This window comes from Cibotium barometz, chromosome 16 (assembly GCF_041138505.1).
Source record: "Cibotium barometz isolate CiBa-2024 chromosome 16, ASM4113850v1, whole genome shotgun sequence".
In the NCBI taxonomy this organism is placed as follows: Eukaryota; Viridiplantae; Streptophyta; class Polypodiopsida; order Cyatheales; family Cibotiaceae; genus Cibotium; species Cibotium barometz.
Genome location: NC_141061.1, coordinates 60154627 through 60179017, shown reverse-complemented (window position 1 = coordinate 60179017; position 24391 = coordinate 60154627).

The following is a 24391-nucleotide window of genomic DNA, read 5'->3' as shown; positions in this document are numbered from 1 at the left end:
CAAGAAAGCCTACGTCAAGGTTGACTCGATGATGCACAACTCGCCCTTGCTGAAGCGATTTACTTTTCTGGGAGTGCTATGATGATGGTGGACAGTGAGCATTGGAAGAGAGCATAGAAGAAAATTGGTGAGTTTGGACCAGGGTTTTCACCGCCTACGTACCATGCTATGCGAAATGATCTATTAGAGAAATGTTATGCGCAAGTAAAAGAACGTGTACAAAGAATAATTCTTAGCAATATAGAGCTTTCTGGATGTAGTACAGTAAGTGATGGATGGTCTAATGTGCAAAGAAAACCATTAATTAATATAATGGTTATTTCACTTAGAGGTGAGACTTTTATCCGTGCTGTGGATTCAGCTGGTTCAATCAAAACTGGGGCTTACATTGCTCAAGTCATTAGCTCTGTGATAGAGGAAGTGGGTGCCAAAAATGTAGTCCAAGTCGTCATGGACAATGCAAAAAATTGCAAAAATGCATCCAAAATCCTACAGCGATAATATCCACATATTTTTCCGGTAGGCTGTAACACTCATAGTTTGAATCTTGTATTAAAAGATTGGTATAAATCTGATGATACCAAATGGTTTGCCTCAATTGTTGACACTACTCGCCAGCTTGTGAGATTCATGCTCAAGAGACAGAGAGTGTTAGATATTTTTCGACCTCGCATGTCAGTTATGTTAAAGCTTCCAGCGAAGACTAGGTTTTGCACTCACTTTTACACTTTTGAGTCTCTTCTTAGAAATAAAGATGCAGTTTGCGAAACATTTACATGCATGGCATTTCATGACTGGGAGAACACTCAACTTGAAAAAGTGAAAGAGAAAATCAAAGTCTTGAAGGCAGCGCTTACGAGAAGAAGTTGGTGGAACAGTGTGATGGATGCATACCATGTAATGATGCCTGTTATGTATGCTGTACGAAGCCTTGATCAAAGAGCGCCTAATCTCGAAAAAGCATGGATGCAATGGTGGACTGTCCAGCGGAGTTTGGAGTGTCCTGAGAAATTAGAGCATTCAGTGGTGGAAAAGCAATGGCATGTACCATTCTCTAGTAGAGAAAGAAAAGCAATGGCGTGTACCATTCTCTAGCAGACAAAGAAAAGTTCTATTGAAGTACTTTCATGCTAGATGGATTGGAGCGCATTCACCACTACACAGTGCTGCTTACATGTTAGATCCTGAATATTGGAATATGGATTTGATGTCCAACGTTGAGGTGGTGCAAGATTTTTATAAAGTGGTAAACACTTTCTATAATAATGATGATGATCGTGTAAAGTGCATAAAGGAGATGACCTCATTTCGATTGAAAGAGGGTTTATTTTTCAACTTCCTTGTTCAACAAATGGCTAAAGAGCAACCTGCATGGAAGTGGTGGTGGTGAGCATTATGCTTTATTGCGCAACCTTGCGATGAAGGTTCTAAGTCAGTGCTCTTCAAACTCAGGCTCAGAAAGAAACTAGAGCATGTACAAATATATTCACAGTACTATTCGCAATCGACTTCTTGCAGATCGAGCAGATAAACTTGTTTACATGTATTGCAATGAAAAGATCTTGCGAGACATTGAAAGCGAAGAGTATGAAGAAGATATGCCCAGATGGATGTACAATTGTGATGATGTAGTAGACGAAAACTTTGATGTTGGACGCACGTTGTGCACCACCCTTGAGATAGAAGACAATTTAGACATTGACTTAGATGAGCTTAATTTAGCAGACGAGAGAGTAAACGGTGAAAGAATTTTGGAGCAAGATACTGACATAGAGGAAGAAGTCACTTCATTAATTTCATAAAAAGTACTTGTGCAAATGATCGTATTTGGAGAAATTATCAATACAAAAGTAGGATTTGTCTTTCTTAGCTTTCATCTTGAAATAAATTACGAATTGCACTAGGAGTTGCATCTAAAGGTCCTGGTGGCCATGCCGAACACTGTATAAATACCTTGATTTATTGGGACACTGCACAATGCACATGTGGAAGTATTTTGCATTTGCCTCACTAAACATATTAAGTGGTAGTAGTGTCCACAGGGTAGTATATACTGGCCGCTCCACCCATCGAATACTTTGTAGCATACAGGACATTGGGGGGTGGAGGAACTAGTAGCCTCAGCAGAAACTCCCACAAGATCAGGATGTATCAAAAAATGAGAGATGTGGTTTCCTTGGCGCACAGGAGCAATACGTGAAGAGATGCTCTGCACATCTTGGCTGATCTTTGTGAGCTGCTTGAATCCCTCTATTGGCCGGGGGAGGAGTTGACGCTTGAGTTAATCGCTCAGCTTCTTTCTCCTTCTCTGCTAGCTGTGCCCCTAAGCTTTCTTTGACCTTGTTTAACTCCAATCCAACGCCCTCCACCATGAGAGCAAGTTCTTCCCTTGTGAATGTCACTGTCTCTTCACATATGTCGTGGGTGTTGACAGTGGCCTCTCTGGAGGCGAAGTCCACTGGAGTTTCTAGGATAAATTGAGCATATAGCATCTTAGCAAAATAGAGTGGAGCGTCGGCATTATGGAGAGGACGACCGTACACCTCCAAGAAAATGCGCTCGGCATTAGTTTTGATATCATTGTGAGTGCAACGTGAAATCTTCCATCTTCCCTTCTTAATCTCGCCATCTGGACATGGCTATATTTCCTTTATCATCTTTGTGGTTACGCGTTTGTTTATGTCTTTCCATTGGGCATAAGTTGGATTTGTCCATTTTGACAACCTGCATGCTGTTCTTGTTGCTTCGCGGGCTGTCAGGCCATGTGCAAGGGCCTTCATTCGCTCATATGCCTTCTTGGCTAACTCTTGATGCTCGTTTGCTTGCGCCTCTGCCATATCTGCATGAACATAAATGACTTTAGGATTTTAATGAACTGTAAAGATCAACGTAAGATAAATTGACCATTACTCTCAAAAACTTAAAGTTAAACACCACGAGAGGAGATATGTATTGCAAAGACTCGATGAGAAATATCCACTTGACTCCAAAAATACTTCAAACAATGCGCGCACATCAAATTTTGAAGAGAAAACATAAACTTAAACACCACAAGAGGAGAAAGATATTGCAAAGACTCAATGAGATAATATTTCAAACAATGGACACATCAAATTTTGAAGAGAGAAACAAAATGCCATTCCTGAAACTTAATCTCCTAATACTGTATCATTACAAAGTTGGAGTGAATGACACCGATAGCTCTACAAGAGGACGTTGTGCCCTCGTTGGGTCAGTATTTAGTGATCTAAAAAATTCAACTACTTGCAAAATTGATTTTCGCTCATCGCGATTAGGCAGAAACATCCAATTTTTGACTCTATGAATAATAGTATCCATGGTAGCTTTGTCATAGGAACTATTATCCATCCATAACTCTTGTACTTTCTGCCAAAAGTCATATAAAGTTTGTAATAAATATCCCAAGGCAAAAACATCAGATGCAGGAGTGTATGCCAAAAATGGATCATAAAGCTCCGGGGCTATCCACGGCCGTTTATTTCGCTCTCTGTCTGCGTAGGAGACCGCCTGTGCCACCCTCAGGGTTCTTGTCTGCTTCAAATACAAAATTGAGAGACACCCGTTTTTTGGGCGCTCTCAGCAGTAACCCCCAATCGATAATACCTATGCGTGGCTTCAACTCTTTTGTAAAATCCAACACTACATTGAATGGATGTAGGTCGGTATGTACAATTCCTGCCAGATGTGCTGCCGCTAGGCCTTCCACCAGGGCATGCATAATATGTGGCATGGTTATTACTATTTGTTTTATTTTAGAAAGTTCTAGATGACTTAAAGGAATATTATCAGGCAGGGGTTGTCTCCATCCTCGATCCAAACGGAAAATTGCTCTGGTGAACTCATTGAATCTGAAGGGAACCTTCAGAAGAGTATCACCAAGAGAGCCGCCATTATAGTACGGGAAAATAGTGATCCAAGGTGCTTCTTTTGTAAAGGCAATACACCTGACAATCGATGGGTGTAGAACTTGCATGCCCTGCTCTGCCTGGAAGCTCTCGAACTTGGCGCTGCCTTCTCCTTTGTAGTGCTTTCCGCAAAAAGTAATGTGCTCCGGTAAAAATGATATACCTTTAAATGTATACTCTTTTACTGTGCCAAAAACACCAGAGCCTATTGTTCGCCCTTCTAACAGAGCCTCGTGCGGGATGCCATTGAGATGTGTGCACATAGAATTGTAGATGGTACAATTAATGACACCTGTACCACTTTCATCTGCCTGGCTGGACGTTGCAGCGATGTCCTGGGCAATGCGCACTCTTTTGGGGAGGGACTCTGCATCCAACGCCTTCATGCGCTTGCTCTTGGCTCTTTGCTCGCTCCATACAACGTCCCATAACTGTAGACGTTGCATATTAGCTTCAGGCGGGGCAGCATCTCTAAGATCACTGCATGCTACATGCATGCTCCCCAAAATGGTTCGTGTTATATGTTGATGGTTGAAATCTGCTATCTTCTGTCTATCAAGCAACTCAGCGTTGCCTCCGCTTCGAAGCCGACGCTGTGCATTTTCCCATATCTAGTCTATTAGATCTCGCATGAGTATCTCAGACTCATTGATCTTTTTGACGACATCATCAGCACATTGTGACACTGTGATGACTGCTTCAATGCGAATTGCTCGTAGAACGATTTTACGCTCTTCGGGGGAAAGCATGTTGGTCGTCTTCGTAAATCTAGCAAATATCACTAAACACAAAAAAACAGAATATCAAACATTATTGAAATCAACATCAAGCAAACGTGAGAGAACAGCAACAAGTGTATCATTACTTATCAATGTTCAAACAAAAACGGAATATCAAATAATTTTAATGAACTCAACATCATCCAATACATCATCAAACGTGAGAGAACAGCAACAAGTGTATCATTACTTCTCAATGATCAAACAAAAACAGAATATCAAACAATATTACTGAACTCAACATCATGCAATACATTATCGAACGTGAGCCCGCAACAAGTGCATTATTACTTATGAAGTGTATACATTATCGAACGAGAGAGAGAGAGAGGGGGGGAGGAAGAGAGAGAGGTGTGACACATAGAGAGAGAGGAAAAATTAAATGACATTTTTAATAGTTTTGTGAGTTCCTAAAGAGAGGAAAATAATGTTTTGTAATCCTAAAGCACTCCTCATCTACACACCTATCGTGATAGAGAGAGAGATGTGAAGTGTATCATGAGAGAGAGAGAGAGAGAGAGAGAGAGTTGTGAAGTGTATCATGAGAGAGAGAGAGAGAGAGAGAGAGAATTGTGAAGTGTATCATGAGAGAGAGAGAGAGAGAGAGAGGAGAGGAAGAGAGAGTTGTGACAGATAGAGAGAAGAAACATTAGATGACATTTTTAATGTTTTTGTGAGTTCCTAAAGAGGAAAATAATGTACTGTTTTAATTTTTAAGTAAATAGAGGGAGAAAATGAAATTATTCGGAATTATGTATATTTTAAGAGAAATAAAAAGAAATCCTTATCTACACATCTATCCTGTTGTGAAGTGTATCATGAGAGAGAGAGAGAGAGAGAAAGAGTTGTGAAGTGTATCATGAGAGAGAGAGAGAGAGGGGGGTAGGAAGAGAGAGATATTCATATTTTTCGAGTTACGAATCACGATATTATAAAATAAAACGTTTAGACAATATGATGTAAACTTTGATCCATGAAATACTCATGCCACGTTAGCAACCAAGTATCGCATGGATCAAACACAATAAAAACAATACAAGTCAAATCAAACAAATTTACAACATTTTTTCGACCGCGTTAACGATCATATGCCGTAATATGCAAGCAAATTTACGGCATTTTTTCGACTGCGTTAACGATCAAATGCCGCAATATGCAAAAAACAATTTATACACTAGCGGACGACACCAACTTGCCGCGTTAACGACAAAATGCCGCCCGATTCTATGGGAATACGAATAGGATACGAACATACACTGGCCGCGTTACCGACCATATGTCCGCATTTGACAAAGGGAAGGGAAGGGAAGGTGACATCACCATAACGATACTATGCTTGCCGCGTTATCGACTAGTACCGCTACGGCGTGCCATACTTACCATAGGACACAGACTAGCCGCGTTACCGACTAAGTGCCCCAGGGTAAGCACCATTCCGAAGAATGGCCTTACACACACACCTGTCGTGTGGCGGACCACCCACATCCTGCCGCGCATTGCGACAATGGGCGGCTGCCCGCACGAACACACACCCACACACACATCCCTCGTGTGGCGGACCACCCACATCCTGCCGTGCATTGCGACAGTGGGCGGCTGCCCGCACGAACACACCCACACACACACACACACAAGTTTCATTACCTGTGTATGCTATCAGCAATGAACTCCCAAAGGGCCCCCCAGGCCCATATATATAGGAAATTGTACCCCGCCGTAGATGACGACCCCGCCGGGGTTTTCTTTTTCCCGGCGGGACCGTCGGGTATAGCAAAAGCCCGGCGGGATTTTATTCGGTTACCAGGTCGCTTGCCACCGGCTTTTTTGAGAACATGTTAACACATTAATAACATGTTAACACATGTTATTAACAAAAAAAATGTATGATCACGTGAATATAAAATCATTGTCTGGGGCTAACTTCTTATACTTCCCAAGAGATAAAAAACTTCTTTTGGGCCGTACTCGAATGAAGACCATATCTGCTTCTTTGAATTCTCTGACTGTCCTCTTCTTATCTGCATACTGCTTCTGTCGATCCTGGGCAGTCTTTTAACTGAGGACCAAATCCTTGGCTTCCAAAACACCGGTCCACACTTCTGAACTCATCGTTCTGAATCCTTAAAACAGGTGGGGCTCCTGAGAAAGTATTCTGGGGAAAGGTCTTCCTTCTTAAATAGAATCCTCTTTTATTTTAGAACGGGAAAATATAAGATCAGAAAGGGAGGTTCTTACTCCTGTATACCTCGAAGGCTGGGGGAGGAATCTTACATTCTACCCTACTTAAAAAGTGCGAGATGTCCTCATCTCGCAAAGTAGAGGACAACTCTTTTTCTTAAGATTCAATTTATTCTGGGGTTCCTTATATTCTGGTCAACCCAATAGAATACGAGGATAAATATCCCTTATATAGAACTCATCATTAAATAACAATTCATTCAGATCATATCATTCATATCTTTAACATGATAATGGTCCATTAGACCGAAAATTTCTTTCTGAACATTCCTCCACGGAAATTTCAGTTAAGCAAGTTCTCAATTTGTCATCCCTTAACTTGATCTACCGTGTCAAGTATTAACAGTAATGACAGCACAATCCACTAATCTCATAGTGATTTGCTGAAATCATTATCATCATTTATCCATCACAGAGACTCGTCCCAATCATCCACATTCTGGTTTCGCTCAGCTTATTACATTTCAACTAAATTTCAAAAATCATCATTTTTCAATTCAGAATCTAATTCAACTCATCAGTTCTCAAACAGAATTAAAAATCATATCAACCACATTCGAATTCATCATCTGGATAGTATTAATGCTTATAATTTCAAGTCTTAGATTTACTCGTATATACTGCCAGTAAAGAGCTGCAGTTATATCCTCGGTATATACGGGTAGTCATGGTACTTAGAACTATATGGTGAATACCATCATGTCTAGGCCTCAAGCAAGTCTGGGTTCCATACAATTGCGGTACTTCCATTTGAAGACCCAATCACTAATTTATGAATTTTCAGTTTGATTATCAATTGTATGAATTATATCACACAATTACAACCTTTTTGTTCTACTTGATAAATTTTTGACATATTTGGCTTCTCAGTTGATCTTTATTAGCCAATTTGCTCTGATACCAACTGTAAGATCCCTGTTTCCACCGCGCAATGGATTCGGGGTGCTAGCAGCGGAAGTAGCCTTTCTTGCGCGGGCGAGGGTCCCACACTCGGGGCCTCGTCCAACGGATATCCGGACAAGAGACTAATCCGTCGGTTTTTCCAAAACCGGAATCATCAAAGTCGCTGGTTGAATCCTTATTTCTAGTCATTCATTCATCGGTATACTTATGGCATCATTGGCAACCAGAACGCTCACCACCTGTTCACTCAGGGGCCTTTTCCATAGTTCCTAGCTCATTAGTAACCGGCAATATATTCATATAATAGAATGAAATCTCCGTGGAAGATCAGCAAGATCAACCCACAGATCCATATAAAAGAGCCATGGACTCATCCGTTGAGGACCAGCAAGGTCAATCAACCAGATCCATGCCCGGTTTCAGAAAACAACTCATATTCCTTGTTCCAATATCCTCCACGGCGTACGTGTGGGTATCTTCGGCGACCCAGAGCCCGAGCACCATATGGTCAGCACCCTCTAGGATCCTTCGCAGGTGACCTAGCGCTTCACTCATAGGCCGTTTCCTTGGTCCCTCATCCACCGTACCGGAAGCTCACCATTTAAATCGAACCGAGGCTGGTCAAGACCTCAGCCGACCTTGCTACGTGAGACGTCCTCCATTGACTCTCCGTCTCAGCAGTTGCAACTTTATCAAATTGGTCTACATGACCTTAATCCACAAGACGATCAAAATGCTTTCCCAGCATTCTTGACATAAAACAGTCATTTACAAACAAGTCACAAAATACAGTTTCTATATCGAACTCTCGTCTTTCCACATTATCCCTCCTCAATCCACATTACTTATTCCACATTCCATTCATATGTGTACTCATTCTCATTCATTCACTCATATCGATGACACATTATTTCACATACACATTCACATTCATTATTCTACATACACATCCATGTTCGTACATCCACATCATACATCCAATCCCATATCCGCATTCATACATACACATCCATATCCACATCCATACATCCACATCCACATCCACGTCCACATTCACATCCATACATCCACATCCACATCCACATTCACATCCACATTCACATCCATACATCCACATCTACATGCATACATCCATTTTCACATCCACATACATACATCCACATACATACATCCACACAATCATACATCCACATACATACATCCACATCCGTATCTACATCCATATCCACATTCATTCATACATCCACATCCACATTCAAATTCATACATCCATTTTCACATTCCCATTCATATAACCACATACGCCTTCACATCTATTCTTTTACATCACATCCATTCTCGCCCTATCACAACCCATATACATCTTATCCCATCACATACACTTCTTACCTCATTCCATACACATCTTATCACATCTAAACTCCTCTTATCACATCCTAACTCATCTCATATGCATCTTATCACATCTCCTACACCTCTTATCACATCCTATCACTTCCCATATCTATTTATAGAATACAAAAGAATTCTTATATTTGATATAAGATTTCTCTACACATTTATTTATGCATAAATTCCATTTAAGGAGACTAACACTTTCGAAATAAAAATCAATCTTTTATGCATCTTCCTATGCATAAATTCATTTTAAAATAAAAATGACACTTTTGAATTAAAATTCAATCTTTTATGCATCTTCCTATACATAAACTCAATTTAGATGAGAATTGACACTTTTGAATTAAAAATCCATCTTTTATGCATCTTCCTATGCATAAATTCAATTTGGATAAGAATACCACTTTTGAATTAAAAATCCATTCTTTTATGCATCTTCCTATGCATGAATTCAGTTTGGTAGGAATTACACTTTCAGAATAAAAGAATTTCTCTTATGCATCTAAGTTATGCATAAACTCCATTTATGATGAAAATCACGCTTTTAGAATAAAAAGAATATCTTTTATGCATACCTCTATGCATGAAATCCAATATGATAAAAGTAACACTTTTACAATAAAATAATCAACTTTTATGCATACCTCTATGCACGAATTCAAATATGATAAAAGTAACACTTTTAGAATTAAATAATCAACTTTTATGCATACCTCTATGCATAAAATCCAAATATGATAAAAGTAACACTTTTATAATAAAATAATCAACTTTTATGCATACCTCTATGCATGAAATCCAAATATGATAAAAGTAACACTTTTATAATAAAATAATCAACTTTTATGCATACCTCTATGCATGAAATCCAAATATGATAAAAGTAACACTTTTATAATAAAATAATCAACATTTATGCATACCTCTATGCATGAAATCCAAATATGATAAAAGTAACATTTTTATAATAAAATAATCAACTTTTATGCCATACCTCTATGCATGAAATCCAAATATGATAAAAGTAACACTTTTATAATAAAATAATCAACTTTTATGCATACCTCTATGCATGAAATCCAAATATGATAAAAGTAACACTTTTACATTAATATAATAATCTTTTATGCATGCCTCTATGCATGAAATCAAATTATGATAAAAGTAACACTTTTACATTAAAATAATAATCTTTTATGCATACCTCTATGCATGAAATCTAAATATGATAAAAGTAACACTTTTACATTAAAATAATAATCTTTTATGCATACCTCTATGCATGAAATCCAAATATGATAAAAGTAACACTTTTACATTAAAATAATAATCTTTTACGCATACCTCTATGCATGAAATCCAAATATGATAAAAGTAACACTTTTACAATAAAATAATCATCAATTATGCATAACATAAAAATCAATTTCTCCATGATTACAATAAAATTATTTCAATTAATCTAGGATGATAATTCCTAGAATATGGTAGGAAGTTCTCTTTTCATGCTTTGAATGAAATTATTTTATGTGTAATTTTTATAAAAAATTTTTCATAGCTCCGCTACTATGACTGATAAATCTCAATTTATTTTGAAGGATAAAGCTTATCATTAAGGAAATGATTAGGATGATCCCTAATTGGATCATTAACCCAATAATGGATTGAATCATCAATATTCATGAAATACATAAACTAAAAGCATAGAAAAAAGCCATTAATTTGGCCTCAAGCATAGATTAATCTTGGATTAAGGAAAAGCTTTATGAAAAGCTTCATTTGGATTGAGAATGGGTCATGAGTATGACCATTTCTTGAGTGAGAGAGAGAAATTACATAAAAAACCATTAGAATTAAGCATAAATAGAAATTTATGTAATTCTTTACTATCATTAATCAATTAACTTCAATAGCATTCATCAAATTATGTAATTCTTCACTACCATTCATCAATTAACTTCAATAGCATTCAAAAACCATTCCAATTAAGCTTCTCAAGCTTGAGAGGGGTTGAGAAGAGAGAAACATTGAGAAATTATAGAAAAGGTCAAAATTCACCAATTACCTTACAAATTGCTTGATTCTTTGTTCACGGTAGAGGCCCCCAACCAATCAATTGGTTAAGTATGTTGATGGAGCCACCAATGGGGATTAAAGAAAGAGGGAAGCTCCAATTTCTCCAATTTGGAGAGAATTTTAGAGATTAGTAGAAATTAGCATTATTTCAGCATAACTCTAGTATAGTAAAATTCTCCTATTTTTTCAAAGGATTCATGTTCTATTTATAGAAGAGGGAAGCTCTAACCAAAGCAAACTGATTTCTAAAATTTTCTAGATTTCAGTTTGGTTGAATTTGGACTAGATTTGGACCTAGTTTGGTTCTTTTTTTGATTCGGTTTGGTTCCATTTTGATTTGGTTTGGTTCAAGAGAAAGGAGAGATAAAAATATCACAATATTTTTTAGTTTAAAACTCATTCAAGCATATGAAGTATGCACCTCCTTTAAGGGACTCCCCTTCCTTACATATGTGTCAAAATGGAATGATTATACCCAAAATATCTCATATTTTTGATATTACTCATAGTTTCTTACTAATAAACCTTGTACATAGTCAACTCTTCATCTTATGTGAGCATTTACTCATTTTTGGGTATCTTCTTTTACAAATTGGATTTATCTCCTCCCCACACATGGATTGATCCTATTGGCCCACAGTAATCTTAATTGGACCATAATCCAAAATTTTCTGAAAATCTAGACCCTTAGGCTAAGGTCCTTTATACCCATTTCCAATTAATTCCAATTGCACATTGGAAAGTTCTTTTTGAATTTCTATTTCAGAGAAATTCATTTTAATATTATGAGAAATTTTTCTATCTAAAAATATTCAAAATCTGAATATTCTCTCTCTAGAATATTTTCTCTCTCTATGTCAAAACAGGTAGAGACAAGATCTTTTATATTTCTGAAGAGGGGATTGATTACAGGGGAAGATGCTGGATATCTTGAGAGGTTGGGGAGGAATCTTACATAGGAGCACCATCTATGAACAAGGAGAAGGGCAAGATTGTCATGGAAGCTTATTAGCTTGTAATTTTGATTAGTATAAGTTAATTGTGATTAGCTATTCACATTGGCCTATATACCATGTCCCCCTTTTCACACATACTTATTATTAATGTCCACCCTACTTGGCCTTTGGCCCATAAGCCTATGTCCCCCACTTACACTTGGCCCTTTGGGCCAATACAAATTATGCTTCACCCTTGGCCTCATATGTACCCATCCCCCATGTGTATGTGACACCAAATCTACTTCATTACAAACCATCCCCTCCTACAATGATTTCATCCTCAAAATCAAAGGGTGGTCATGCACAAACATATACAAGAGGCTATATAGAAAAGCCAAAAATGCACTCATGGCCTAGATGTATCTGCCATCAAAAACATGTCTACGACACCCACCCAAATTGAATGGAAAGGATAGGATGGTGTCGTCGCCCCGGTGAGGCTAGGGATAATGATGCCTAGATTGAATGGAAATCCAAGACATGCTTGACCCATGACCATATCAATCATGCATCCTCCTGGATCAAATGGATGATGTAATGCACCACATCCATCAATGAGATACATCTAATGTCCCCCTGGGTCGAAATATAATGCACCCATGCAGCATAGGACCCTATGGATACATGATAGCCTGTATAGATCCACCCACTCGGATCATAGGGTAGGTGAATACATCATATCCAAAAGTAAATGCCTGATCGACTATACCTGTGTCAATGCATAGACATCCATGAGCATAAAAAGAGAATGCCTCATACTCCATAGCATGCTCCATCAAATGTAAATCCATGTCCTCACTGCATCCATCACCATGCATAGGTCCATAGGCATGATCCACATCACAAGTGACTACCTGAGCATAATCCATATGTACCAAGGCATAATCCTCATCACTATCCATATAACCCTTATAGAGGTCACAATCATAGACTCTTCACTCATTTCTAAAGAAAGGGTGATAGATTGGGTTCCCATAGAACCTCCATGAAGTATCCAATAGCTGCTCACTACTAGATGCATGAATAGCCTCATCATCGATGTCATCCATATCATCAATGGCATCCACATGCTCACTAGCATCATAGGACTCGTCCTCATCATATGTAGCATGTGTATGCATACTACCATCATCCAAATCACCATATATGCTCCCCTCATCACTAGTAATGATGGTAGATGAGTCACCAACAACTGCATAAACATCATCATCAAGATGCCTAATGTCACCACCATGATCACTAGTAATGATGGTAGATGAGTCACCAACAACTGCATAAACATCATCATCAAGATGCCTAATGTCACCAGGGCCATGATCAACAATGCAATCCCCATCCTCATGTGCATGGCCTATGTCAGATGCATCCTCATGGGCATATGCATTATCACATGAATCATCATCCCTTGTGTCAACCATAATTACATGCAAATCCAAAATATCATCAATGATCATGTCTTCATGATATCATGGAATTATATCATAAGCTGAAAATGTATAGCACTTATGGAAGTAATCCAAGCATTTCCATTTTCAACTTGTGTATTCCCATTGGCCACAAACACATCGGTGATGTTGTATCGAGAGAGAGAGGAACCAGAATCAAGATCTCCTCATTTACTTGATATTCAAAAACTACAGCAAGTGTCTCATCCACTTCAACACCCACAATGTGTGCATAAAGACCCACATAATCAAACTCTATGCAATGGCCGTTTTTTTTTTTGCTTTTCTAAACCTTAATCAACAACTATTCAAAATGATAAAAACAATAAAAAACAACCCTTATGTTTCTCTTTTTTAAAGGTTGGCTAACTATACTCGGTTGTACTATTTTTTTACAATACTTTTTGCTTTTGCTAGTGAATCTTATAAACCTTAATCGATCCATAATGCAAAACCTAAGCTGCCAACCTAGGTGGTGAGTTGGTATATGCATATGGTCAATCACACCTACGAATGATCATGGAATTGATTAGATTCATGTAACCACATTTATATTAAAATTTTCCCCCCCTCTCTCTCTCTCTCTCTCTCTCTCTCTCTCTCTCTCTCTCTCTCTGAATTAAAAACTCCTTCATTTGAACTCATGTGCTATACTTAGCTGAACCCCCGATCTAGCATTTAATTTGCTAAGTTTCAATACCTTAGGCTAACCTAAGGTTGATGATAAATAGGTTAGGAATCGGTTGATATATTTTGTATATAAACATAAAAATAAAGAAATAATGAAAAAAGAATTCAAAAGCTTTATCATGCGTTTACATGTTCCAAATTTAACCTTCATCCTTTTTGACTCTTTTTTTTTTTGCAGAACACGTTTCCTTATAAAAGAGCCCAACACTATTTAGAGGACCCCAAAAATTCTCCATTAGGATAAAAATAGCTCCTATTTCTTGGATGTCAACGAGTGTGTGTGTGTGTGTGTGTGTGTGTGTGTGTGTGTGTGTGTGTGTGTGTGTGTGTGAGAGAGAGAGAGAGAGAGTACATTTGCAAAAAGGGCTTTTCATTCGATTTTGAAAAAAAATGTAAGTTTATAAAGAAAAAGGGGTCATTTTATTCATGAAAAATTCACGGGTAAGGGGTTTTTTACAAACCCCTTGAATGCATGTGATACATAGGGTTTCTTATTAGTAGTGCACCCCCTGAGAATGCTAGGTACAACTTTATAAATGTCAAAGGTATACAACATCAAACATAATGCACATTAGGATTAAAAGCCTTGTAGTAGACTGATAAAATTTTTTCCTGAAAAAAATTAAGAGAAATTTGAGAGTGTATACTATAAACCACACTCACAATAAATAAATAATCAACTATAAATAGAACTCAATATCACAAAAATGTAAACATACATAAAAGAAAGAAAGCTAGATGAAGTAGCAAATATGGGCAAAGAATAGACAAAAAAATAAAGCTAAACAAAAAAGGGGAGTAGAACAATACAATACTAACCCGAGGATCTTGGTTTTTTCCAAACAAATCGTAAATTATGGAGATCAGAACCACCCTCAAGTGGTGTCACGATTCAAGGGCAATCTCGAACATGATTTTCTAGAAGCATTAGAGCATGGAACATTAGACCTCATCCACTTGATTGGTATAGCAGACCAAGGATGGGAAATGTGCGAAGGTTGAAGGATCCATCGGATTCTTATTCATGGCATCATGTAGAAGATGACACTTAGGAGCCATTCTCTTGAATGCAAACAAAGTAGACAATATTTTTCATAAACATAAAACGGGAGCAACAACACTTAAATTAAAATGAAGAAAAGAAAAAACAAAAGCCATGATATGTGCAATATCCAAAGAACACAAAGATAGAAAGGAAGCCACAAGCCGTGGATACATCCCAGCCAAAAGCAAATGAAAAAATAGCATAAAAACATAACACCTACACAACCTCAAAGAGCATAGCATCCAAAGCACACAAATATGGAAAGAAGCCATGGGACCAAGGCTGAAATTTGAAGGTCTACCCTAATCTTCAATTTGAAGGCCATAAACTAGCTTGACCTTCAAAAATTTATTAAATGTGTATATTTATGTGTAAAATCCAAAGAAATTTTCAAACTAGTGGCCTTCTTTTGCAACCCTATTTTCAAAGAGACCTTCTCTAAGAGGTTTGAAGGGCTTCAAATTTGAGCATTGCATGGGACAGCACCTAGAGGGCCTCCAACTATGCCAATTAGCATCCGGAGGCAACCAAGAGGCCTAGGCACACCTATTTTAGCTTGTATTATACTAGGTCTTCTTCAAGGTTAGATAGAGTCTTCTCACCAAGCTACTTGGGTACCTCATATTGTCTACGTAAAAGTGAATCCCTACTCAGCTGCTCTAACTGAGTAGGGATTCAACTTCTTCAAGGTTAGATAGAGTCTTCTTCAGTCAACAAGCTACTTGGGCACCTCATACTGTCTACATAAAAGTGAATCCCTACTCAGTTCCTTTGAGACTGATCACATGCCACTAAACTAGGGATGGCAAACTAAGACAATTCCCTACCATGAAACTGGGGTAATTTGCAATTGAAGGATGATATATTTATAACTCTCATTGAAGAGGAAATTCTAAGATTGAGAAGGGTGAATGGATCCTGGATGGTTTGCTTATGAAATGCAAGGAATCATTAGGAGGGTAGGGAAATTGAGAGCAAAGGAGAAGAGGCAGGCAAGGACGGAACTGGGAGAGTTGATGTTTTGCAATAAGAACTCTCAATGTTGTATAAGTTTGTTTTTGGAGTAAGCGATTTGGTCTCTCAAGAGCAACATCACTAATTCTTTTTTGTTAATAAAATTTGAGAATTTTTATATCTCCTCAATCACCTCTATTACATACATTTTTGTGATATTGATTTCTATTTATAGTTGATTATTTATTTATTGTGAGTGTGGTTTATAGTACACACTCTCAAATTTCTCTTAATTTTTTTCAGGAAAAAATTTTGTCAGTCTACTACAAGGCTTTTAATCCTAATGTGCATTATGTTTGATGTTGTATACCTTTGAAATTTATAAAGTTGTACCTAGCATTCTCAGGGGGTGCACTACTAAGAAACCCTATGTATCACATGCATTCAAGGGGTATTTAAAAAACCCCTTACCCGTGAATTTTTCATGAATAAAATGACCCCTTTTTCTTTATAAACTTATATTTTTTTTTCAAAATCGAATAAAAAGCCTATTTTGCAAATGTATTTTTGTACATTTACCTTAAATTTTTGAATTAAAAACTCCTTCATTTGAACTCATGTGCTATACTTAGCTGAACCCCCGAGCTAGCATTTAATTTGCTAAGTTTCAATACCTTAGGCTAACCTAAGGTTGATGATAAATAGGTTAGGAATCAGTTGATATATTTTGTATATAAACATAAAAATAATGAAATAATGAAAAAAGAATTCAAAAGCTTTATCATGCGTTTACATGTTCCAAATTTAACCTTCATCCTTTTCGACTCTTTTTTTTTTGGGAGAATATGTTTCCTTATAAAAGAGCCCAACACTATTTAGAGGACCCCAAAAATTCTCCATTAGGATAAAAATAGCTCCTATTTCTTGGATGTCAACGAGTGTGTGCGTGTGTGTGTGTGTGCGTGCGTGAGTGAGAGAGAGAGAGAGAGAGAGAGAGAGAGAGAAAGAGGGAACATTTTAATATAAATGTGGTTACATGAATCTAATCAATTCCATGATCATTCGTAGGTGTGATTGACCATATGCATATACCAACTCACCACCTAGGTTGGCAGCTTAGGTTTTGCATTATGGATCGATTAAGGTTTATAAGATTCACTAGCAAAAGCAAAAAGAGGGGAAATTTTGGCTTTGCGTCTATTGTAAGAAATCTAAAAAACAAAATTTCAAAGCTTACTTTCTCAATTTTGTAAAGATTATAAAATCTATTTATACTTCACGAGATTCGTCAGGCGACTCAAGCTGACACTCTCCCAAGACAAAAAAAACCCTTGCTTTCTTCTGCACACCAGCTTTTCATACACTCACATACTCCATAGCTACTCCTGCTCTGCTGATATCATACATGATAAATTAGTACCTACTTACATCATACATCAACATCATGTAGGTTCCCTTTGGATGGCGCGTATCACGTCATGCCGAATGACGACCCCATGCCAACCAATCACCCACGCGTGACCTTGGTGCTGACTACACTCTAATCCGAGTGACACCCCAATGAGTGACAACCATTAAGCATAATCTCGGCCTCTAATTGCAAGACAATGTGTGACTGCGTGAGAGAGAGAGAACCCGCGCGCGCGCGCGAGAGAGTGTTAAGAAACAAAATCCTTACAGGAGGCGAAATGCCGACTAGCTCATTGAAAACCAATGTGTGCACTAAAAAAAAAACTAAGATATCAGAACGATATATAAATAAGAGGTCATTAAAAAATTTGTTATGGATAAGATACAACATTCATAAATCTAGAATTATTAGCTTGACTGAAGATGATGATTTTGACATGGAAAGATGGGGTGTGAGGTAATAAAGAAGGGACATATTGTTAGGCATTTGGGGATTCCTTTTGGAGTCACGGGTGACCGACAAGGATGTAGCTAATTGGGCAATTTAGAGGTTTTTAAATAAGGTGAAGACATGGGAAGGGATTAGGGTGTCTTTTCATGATAGGGTGGCCAGTGTCAATTCAATTTTGAATGCATATATCATGTTTCTATGTCCGCTAGTGGTTAACTTCAGAAAATGTCACTAGAAGAGGATCAGGGCTCCAATTAGGAGGTTTATTTGGAAAAACAGCGGGGATGATAGGAAGTATCTAGCATGGTTGGCTTGAGAAAAAGTTTGCTTGCCTGCGTGGGAGGATTTGGAATTCTGCATGTGTCCACTCATGCCAAAGCTAGGGTGGCAACTAGCTTACCTAAATGCTTATTGTGGGAGAAAATTTGGTCTAGAATGGTAAAAGAGGCGATTGAGGAATCTAATGTGCAATGCAAGGGGAAGTGGAAGGCGACAGTATGAGGAATATTTCTTAGAATATTTCCTCAGATACTAGGTCCATCATTAGTGGGCGGTGGTCGGTGGCCCGCGTTCTTGATACGCGGGCGGTGACCGTGTCTATGCAGTGTAACCGCCCTCGTTGTACATGCGTCTACCAGACTGGCTACAATACTATATATGGACATGGTTACCATGAGCTAAGGTATCCAATGCTTGTGAGTATCCATCCCCTTCTACACCTTGTACATACTCCATCCAGAGTCTGTCTAGATCGCCATCTAAGCTCTACTTGAGAGCGCACGGGTGGATAGCACCATCACTTGTACCTCTTTGGTATAATTAGAATTTTAAATTCTCTCCACGATTGCATTGTCTATTGTGCTTTGTCTTGCTATCTCTTTCTGCTGTGCCATATTCTTATACTCAGGTTTGAACAAAGGGACTTACAGGTGGTAAGACACGCCGTGGAGGAGATTACAAATAGTACAATTTTTTGGTGATATCCAGATGTAACATCTATAAATCCAAAATTATTAGTTTGCCTGAAGAGGATGATTTTAATATGGAAAGGTGGGTATGTGAGGTTATAAGGAAAGGGCAGATTGTCAGGAACTTAGGAGCTTCTTTTGGGGTTGGGGTTACTAATAAGGATGTAGCTAACTGGGCAATAGACATCATGCTAGACAAAATAAAGAAATGGGAAGGAATCAGGGTGTCCTTTCATGACAAAGTGACTATTTTAAACTTAGTTATGTGATGTTTTTTATGCCCAATGGTGGACTTCAAAAAAATGCCATTGGAATAGGATTATGGCTCCAATTAGGAAGTTCATATGGAAAAGGAACAAGGATGGCAAGAGATACGTAGCCTAGCTTGCTAGGGAGAAAGTAAGTATGCCTAAAGACTTGGCAAGGCTAGGGATACTGCATCTTCCCATTCTACCAAGGCTAGAGTGGCAACTTCTCTACCAACTGCTTATAGCACGAGGAGATCTTGCCATAGGAAGGTAAGGGAGGTGATATAGGAGTCTAATGTTCAGCATAATGGGAAGTTGACATGACTAGATTGGAGAGGAAGCTCCACTGAGAATTCAAAGCTCTCCCCTTTGCATATTCCTTTGTTACAATTGGAAGGAGGTGATGGGTTTAATGAAGTGGGAAGGATGTGCAAGGGTCACATAGAACTCTTTGTTTAGCTTAGGGATATGGTGGTCACACAAGTTTACTCCTCCCTTAGCCCAACTAAATGTAAGAGTAACCAGGTTGAACAATAAGGGAATGAGATGGATTGGAGATTTTTGGGATGGGGTCTTAGGTGGTGTGGAAGGAATTGGGGCAAGTAAGGTATGAGTTTGGGATTCACTAGAGAGACCTAGAGGTGGCAAGACAAGCTTTGGAGGAGGTGGCGAGGGGTTGGATTTCTACAGCCTTTAATGAGGCATATTGGATTGGACTTGGATTAATGGGGCCAAGTTGGTGAGGGTGACTACTAAATGTTTATATGAGGAGATGATAAAGAGTGAGTTGAATGTTGCTTACCGTAACAAAATCTAGAGGGTAAAGTGGAGTATGGATACCTAGAAGAAGAGGTGGAATTTAGTATGGGGTTTGAGAATACCTTTGAAAGCTCAAACCTTTTTGTGGAGAGTATACATGTGGGCTCTTCCTCTTGGCTACAAGTTAGTACACATAAACTTTACCTCAAGGGTTTGTCCTAGATGTGGATAGATGATGGTAAACATGCATTTTGGGAATGTCCTGCTATTAGGGGGCTATGGAGTAGGATAGATAAGTGGGTGTTTGATAGCATAGGTCTAAGGGGCTCCTGGGGGGACTGGTTAATGGGAAAACAGACTGGATCAAAGGGGGCAGTTGATGTGGTGTTCAACCTGGTTAGATATACTTGTTTCTGGGAAATTTGGATCTCTAGGAGTTGTCTGGTATTTATTAAGAAGGAATTAAGGCAAGGGGATTAGGTGTGCTATTGAGTTGATGTATTGTTATGTGCATTATTTTGCTGGTATGTATACTATGTAAATAAGATGAATGATAACATGTTTGTGGAGTTGGTGCTGTCTTTACAAACTAGAATAGGATGATCCACTCACAAGATGGTGGGATAGTTATATATACTAGGGGAACCTAACAAATTCATGGCATGTGGCTTGTATATACAAGGAAAGATTTGAAGGAGTTGGTAACACACAATAATAGGAGAGCTAAATTGCCAAAGTTTGGGCTGAAAACGCAGAGGTGGTATCTGAAGGGGAAACAACCAACACACACCTTCCTGGCATTGATAGAAAACCCTATTGGACAGAGGCCTGATGTGAAGATATAGAACAAGAAGGAAGCTATGGAGCATCATACCCCTAAGGATTTCACCATTGTGACTGTGTTGGTAGCCGGTTTGCACCTGGGTTATCATATTGGATGGGATCAATCATCTTTTGTGTGGGAGGATGAGAGGTGAGACCAGATATGTGGCCTGTTAAATAGTGAAGAGTTGTACTAGGTGAGTGATGAGATCTAAATTGGTTATGTGGCATTTGTAAAGATGGACTGATGTATATGTGATTGGATAATTTATAATTATATTTCTCAAAAAAATTAACAAATTTTATAATTTTAGTTTTCTAAAGTTTAAACCTTATTCTAACCTTACAAAACTATAGTTTCAAACTCTATACGTGGATTTGCATAGAGTTCTTAATTAATTAATGTATGAATTTATAAATTGCACATGAACATATACAGTAGTCTAATTTTTACAGCAGCCACTCAAATCCTATCACAATTCACTATTTAGTAAACCAGAAATTTGATCCCACCTCTCCTCCTCCCAAACAAAATAAGAATGCTCCCAAGAAATGTGATACCCCAACTGCAAGCCAACCACAAGCAGAGACTCAGTTGTGCATCCTTTTAGGAGTCTGTTCCTCCATGAACTCTTTCTTGGTCCAGATCTTCACATCAGGTCTTATATCGATAGGAATCTCTATCAATGCCATAAAGGTATGAACCCGTTGTTTCTCCTTCCGATACCATCTTTGAGTCTTAGGTCCAAACTTTGGCAAGCTTTCCTTGCATAACCCTACCACATGCCAATAATTGGTTAGGGTACCCTAGTATGTGCAATCATCTCCAATAATTGGTTAGGGTACCCTAGTATCCGCATGAAAGTGGCTCATCCTATCCTAGACTATAGAGCCTGCACTACCTCTACAAATGAATTTCCATTCATCTTATTTACATAATATACAGACCAGCATTGATGTACATGTCTATACATCGACTTTGCAGCATCCAACCCTTGCCTTGATCCCTTTTGAAATACCGGCCAGTTTTTAGAGTTCCAAATATCCCAGAGACAACTATATCTAACAAGGTTGAAGACTAGATTAATTGCCCCCTCATCTTCTGTCAATCTCCCCATAAGCCAATCCCCCGAATTCCCCTTTACCCCTATGCCAGAGGATACCCATTTATTGATTTTGCTCCACAGTCCCCTAATAACAGGGCACCCCGTGTGCCTTCAAAGGAATATCCATACCCCACAATAATCTCCACCTCTTCTTCGAAGTATTTTCGGAGTTCCACCTTACTCTCCACATTTTGTTACAATACATCACATTCATCTCACTCTTGCTCATCTCCTCATACAAACCCTCGGTGATCATCCTTACTGGTTTGGCCCCATTAATCCAAGTCCAATCCTTCATCCAACAAGCCTCGTTAAAGGCAGTAGAAACCCGAGAGAAACCCAACCCTTCCTAATCTCCTCCACGGCGCGTCTTACCACCTGTAAGTCCCTTTGTTCAAACCTGAGTATAAGAATATGGCACAGCAGAAAGAGATAGTAAGACAAAGCACAATAGACAATGCAATCGATACACAATGGAGAGAATTTAAAATTCTGATTATACCAAAGAGGTACAAGTGATGGTGCTATCCACCCGTGCGCTCTCAAGTAGAGCTTAGATGGCGATCTAGACAGACTCTGGATGGAGGAGTATGTACAAGGTGTGGAAGGGGATGGATACTCACAAGCATTGGATACCTTAGCTCATGGCAACCATGTCCATATATAGTATTGTAGCCAGTGTGGTAGACGCATGTACAACGAGGGCGGTTACACTACATAGACATGGTCACCGCCCGCGTATCAAGAACGCGTCCCACCGACCACCGCCCACTAATGATGGACCTAGTATCCGAAGAAATATTCTAGGAAATATTCCTCATACTATCGCCTTCCACTTCCCCTTGCATTGCACATTAGATTCCTCAATCACCTCTTTTACCATTCTAGACCAAATTTTCTCCCACAATAAGCATTTAGGTAAGCTAGTTGCCACCCTAGCTTTGGCATGAGTGGGCACATGCAGAATTCCAAATCCTCCCACGCAGGCAAGCAAACTTTTTCTCAAGCCAACCATGCTAGATACTTCCTATCATCCTCGCTGTTTTTCCAAATAAACCTCCTAATTGGAGCCCTGATCCTCTTTTAGTGACATTTTCTGAAGTTAACCACTAGCGGACATAGAAACATGATATATGCATTCAAAACTGAATTGACAATGGCCACCCTATCATGAAAAGACACCCTAATCCCTTCCCATGTCTTCACCTTAACCTTATTTAAAAACCTCTAAATTGCCCAATTAGCTACATCTTTGTCGGTCACCCCAACTCCAAAAGGAATCCCCAAATGCCTAACAATATGTCCCTACTTTATCACCTCACACCCCATCTTTCCATGTCAAAATCATCATCTTCAGTCAAGCTAATAATTCTAGATTTATGAATGTTGTATCTTATCCATAACAAATTTTTTAATGACCTCTTATTTATATATCGTTCTGATATCTTAGTTTTTTTTTTTAGTGCACACATTTCGCCTCCTGTAAGGATTTTGTTTCTTAACACTCTCTCGCGCGCGCGCGCGGGTTCTCTCTCTCTCACGCAGTCACACATTGTCTTGCAATTAGAGGCCGAGATTATGCTTAATGGTTGTCACTCATTGGGGTGTCACTCGGATTAGAGTGTAGTCAGCACCAAGGTCACGCGTGGGTGATTGGTTGGCATGGGGTCGTCATTTGGCATGACGTGATACGCGCCATCCAAAGGGAACCTACATGATGTTGATGTATGATGTAAGTAGGTACTAATTTATCATGTATGATATCAGCAGAGCAGGAGTAGCTATGGAGTATGTGAGTGTATGAAAAGCTGGTGTGCAGAAGAAAGCAAGGGTTTTTTTTGTCTTGGGAGAGTGTCAGCTTGAGTCGCCTGACGAATCTCGTGAAGTATAAATAGATTTTATAATCTTTACAAAATTGAGAAAGTAAGCTTTGAAATTTTGTTTTTTAGATTTCTTACAATAGACGCAAAGCCAAAATTTCCCCTCTTTTTTTTGGGGGCGAGGGAACAATTTCTTGGGAGCGTAACGGGGTACAGCTGAGGTGGCTTTGACAAAAGCGAAATCATTTTTTCGCGTGCAAAGAAAACAACAAAACAAAAATACAAAAATATATGTGTATATATAAAATAACACACCCCCTTATTTGAAAAGATGGACATATTTTAACTTGTGACG